Source organism: Aegilops tauschii, chromosome 5 (genome assembly GCF_002575655.3).
Source record: "Aegilops tauschii subsp. strangulata cultivar AL8/78 chromosome 5, Aet v6.0, whole genome shotgun sequence".
Classification (NCBI taxonomy): Eukaryota; Viridiplantae; Streptophyta; class Magnoliopsida; order Poales; family Poaceae; genus Aegilops; species Aegilops tauschii.
Genome location: NC_053039.3, coordinates 247,178,494 through 247,182,974, shown reverse-complemented (window position 1 = coordinate 247,182,974; position 4,481 = coordinate 247,178,494). Strand labels below are relative to the sequence as shown.

At 37.3% G+C, this 4,481-nt stretch overlaps 1 long non-coding RNA gene across 2 annotated transcripts; it reads right to left on the bottom strand.

Moving 5' to 3' along the window:
• Positions 1-2,270: 2,270 nt before the first annotated feature.
• Positions 2,271-4,106, bottom strand: LOC109733403 (uncharacterized). 2 transcript variants are annotated; one of them, XR_012183652.1, is made up of 4 exons: positions 4,024-4,106; positions 3,626-3,773; positions 2,987-3,061; positions 2,271-2,910 (listed from the first exon to the last, which is right to left on the bottom strand). It is a non-coding gene; the product is annotated as an uncharacterized lncRNA (long non-coding RNA). The 2 variants fall into 2 exon arrangements; XR_012183651.1 differs by lacking the exon at positions 4,024-4,106 and having other exon boundaries at positions 2,302-2,910; positions 3,626-3,879.
• Between the last annotated feature and the right edge of the window lie 375 nt (positions 4,107-4,481).

The following is a 4,481-nucleotide window of genomic DNA, read 5'->3' as shown; positions in this document are numbered from 1 at the left end:
GCTGGTTCTATCTCAACATCATTATCTGGTTCTTTATCATTGTCTGGTGGAGTATCTTCATGAACATCACCATTATCTTTTTCATTATCACTAGGTGAATGTTCATTACGAGGTTGAGTTTCAGCACCAGAGATAGAAACATCATGATTGCCTTTAGGGGATTTTTTTTCTATTTCAAGTTCACTAGAGGTATGTAAAGTCCTATCATTTTTCTTTTTCTTTTTCTTTTTCTTTTTACAAGGACTAGGTGCATCAGTGTTAACTCTTTGAGTGTCTTGTTCAATTCTTTTAGGGTGTCCTTCAGGATAAAGTGGTTCCTGAGTCATTCTACCTCCTCTAGTTACTACTCTTATAGCATGATCATTTATATTACTAGTAGAGTGCCCGTGCGTTGCAACGGGCTCTTGGAATAGTTTGCAAGAGTTACATGTTAAATTTCACACGTACAAACAATATAACACAAACACAATTATTGAATAATTGAAGTCCATTTTTGCAATGTAAATTGATAACAAAAAGAAAGATTAACAACATGTCCATGTAACAAACTGAGCGATGTTCTAACTAAACATCTATTACAAAACTATAAATATCCAGATGATGCGCTTAAGAAATTCTTTTATAATATCAGAAAAGTTGCCTTTAGCTTCATTTCCATGATGTTTTAGCAAGTATAATAAAAACTGCTTTCTCAATTCATACCCATCTTGCACAAACAATATATGTAGTTAGTATGAAAATTTCACGCCGATGGTCTTAAAACATGTAACGGACAATACTCACTGTGCAAACCGGCTTCAGCAATTCTTTACCGTTCCACCAGAGCATAAAATGAAAAACAAAATAGCCAGACACATTCCTGCAAACTTTTAAATTAACAAAAATAAATATTTTTATTATAAATTCATTACCCGTCTATACTCGTTGGAATACCAAACGGAAATAAATGTTGCCATTTAGATATATCGGAATTCCAACCAGGCAGCTTTATTTCGAGTGCTTCTTTGAAATCCCTTACAAAACTTTTTAATTTCAGTGCATGCGTCAAATTTTTATCCTCTGACGATTGTGATGTTTGAATAGGGTCCATAATATATAGACGACGTGCCTCTTTGTCGATGACGTACAAGAGTATCGGCCGATGGATGAATAGGGAAGATAAATCTACAAGTGGAGCTATAGAAACAACAATAAACCATGATAACAATAGACAAAATACTTTACTTACCATGTTGCACGATGAGATGTCATTGTACATCCCAGGCCAGCTATCAAATAATGTTGCCAACGTCTGGATAGTTTCCTTCTCGCAAAATTTCTGACCTCGTGTTGACCTCTAGTAGTATGCCCGTGCGTTGCCATGGGCTTTTTAGGTTTTTAGCAATGGAGATAGATTACGTTGTTGTATAAAACTCGGTGTAGTTTTTGCTCATTCCAATGAAATTAACCCGGCCCTTGTCGAAGGATTCTTTTTGAACATCAACGTAATCTATCTCCATCTCTCTCATACCCCGCAAAAAAAGTATTATCATGTGCAACATATATACAAGGAAGAATAATTATTTGTATGCATCTCATCGTGTAAAACTGGATGACCTTTCAGTCCAGTCGCTCATAGTTACATCCGTGACTTTCTCAATCGACATTTTCAAAGCATCATCCGAAGCCATCAACTTTTATTATCTCTGACCTACAAAGGTGAACATATAAAAATGTATTAAATAAAAAAAGACAAAGCAGCATGTAGCATTGTCGTCACTTAGAAGGTGTGTCATCTCACTGCACCATTTCTTGCATCTTTTCTAAACTTCCCACATACTCTAAGAGATTATGGCGTATTGTATATCTGATTGGAAAAATGAGACAGCTATCACTACCTCAAGAAATGATGGCGTATTGAATTAGTTGACTGCACGTGCATTGGAACGGGTCATTAACATTTCAATGGTTTAACACAAATTGCGTCTATTGTATACCAGTGGTGCCACTGGAACGGGTCATAAACATTTCAATGGTTTAACACAAATTGTGTCTATTGTATACCAGTGGTGCATCTGACTTGCAATCTTTCCTTCCACCACTTTTCATACATGCTTTTAATTCGAAGCACGTAACCATGCAGTTGTACCTAAAGATTTCTGAGGGAAAAAAGGATATGTAATAGGTCCTCGTTGTTATATACATGACCGTAAGGTCAAAGCAACCCCAATGTAATCTAACTTAAGCAAAATTGCATAAGAGCTCACAAGTGGACCTGAAGCTATGGTAAGTACAAAATTTAAAGGGTGTACATCTTGAACATCCTACGAGGAATAACAATATTAAGCGAAACCCGAAACAGTAGTTCAGTGCTCGGAAAAAGAAATTACTATTGCCTGAGCAGCTTCAACTTCAGGAGTACCTACCAAGGTTTTTACTACATCCTTCTTAAATGTCAGTCTTTGCATAAAACCTTCAGTAGAAAACTATCATGCAGAAATCACATTCTTTATGAGAAACACACCTCATAATAGAAAATCTGTATCATAATAGAAATTGTAGGTTTCCTTGATGGGGAACATACTAATGGTCAGATCCGCATCATCATCACAGTTTCAGCCTCTACCGCTACCCATCATTACTCATCTTGTGCAACCTCTCTTCTTTCTACTTTCACTCCCTTTTCTGGGGTTTGTCTTCAGCAGTAGTAGCAACAAAAGCAAGTCCAGCACAATGATGTCAGCAACCTAAAAAATGTTTCGGCTCTGATGGCATTTCCAGATGGCTTGGCAAGTTCTCATGCTCTTTTTAATCCAAGACATATATATATATATATAAGAACCAACTTTCTAAGACAAGAATCAGGCTACTCATGTATGTGCCTTTTAGTCTCTTCCTCAAATTTTCTTCTAGATGGCGCAAATGGGGATTCTAGATAAGGAGGCATGTCAGTACACAGTTCCATATATATATGCAGTGCAGAAGCAGAGGAACCAAGATTGCTAACCTGTGGATCTTTGCTGCTGCCTTTCATGAGGCGGCCTGCATTTCTTCTTCCTCCTACTTCCTTGCTGCAATTGTCCTAAACAAAGGAATACATACATAACCACTCAGTCTAGTACAATAACAACAGCTTGGAAATCCAGAACTACTACATATATGCAAGGAAAGGGAAAATCACCCAAAGGCAGATGTAATCATGTAGCAGGGTTAACTCAAAAGATACTCCAGGACGAAAACATCACATGGACTCTGATCCGAGTCCTTCTCTTGAGCGGACACAACACAGGGAGAGTGGGAGGACGGAGGTGGAGCAGGTTCATAACAGATTTCCAAAGTCTTGTGAATATCTCCACAAATATTAACTGGTAAAATTTAAAACTGAAGAAACCAGGATTTCAAATTTCTGAAGCAAAAAGGCGCAGGTGCCGCGACGACGTACCGCGACAAGGAGAGACCCTTCCATGTCACAAACTAAGCATGTATAATGTACATGTCAATAGAAAATGAGGTCCTAAAAACAAAGCGGGATCTAGACATAACAGATGTGTAATTCTATTTTTTATATTTTTACAACATCACAATAGATACATTCAAAGTGCATCAGAATTCGTGGCAGAACAGCTTACAGATCTAGACGTTGTACCTCCAAAAGAAGCACTATTTGCCGCAGAAGTCGGACGGAGGCCGGCGACGAATCCCCGACAAAAATCATAGACTGAACCATTTATAGACAATAGAGCTGGTAGGACATCTTTCAAAAACAAAAAATGTACAAACTTGACCATTGGCTCCTGGAGAAAGAATTGGATTGCATAGTATACTATTATTGAAGTAACAATGAGACCATATGCGAAAGGAGAAAAGAAAAGAAATATATATGAGCTCCTAGGAATAAATGGCAGAAGTTAAATGAGCAATGGACATGCAAAAATAAAATGTACTGGTTGCGAAGAAGATGGGTTGAACATGATGCATGTAGGTTAACAATCATTATTTCCTTCGTATCTTGAGAGCTTGGTTAAGAAAAATAAATATTCTCACCAACACAAGGGGCATCTAATCTACCTAGTTGAGTTCTTCACTTCTCTCTGGTTACTCTGGACCAAGAAAAGTTGGAAAGTTAGACTGCAATAGTAAGATCGCTGAAGGAAATATGCCCTAGAGGCAATAATAAAGTATTATTTATTTCCTTATATCATGATAAATGTTTATTATTCATGCTAGAATTGTATTAACCGGAAACATAATACATGTGTGAATACATAGACAAACAGACTGTCACTAGTATGCCTCTACTTGACTAGCTCGTTAATCAAAGATGGTTATGTTTCCTAGCCATAGACATGAGTTGTCATTTGATTAACGGGATCACCTCATTAGGAGAATGACGTGATTGACTTGACCCATTCCGTTAGCTTAGCACTCGATCGTTTAGTATGTTGCTATTGCTTTCTTCATGACTTATACATGTTCCTATGACTATGAGATTATGCAACTCC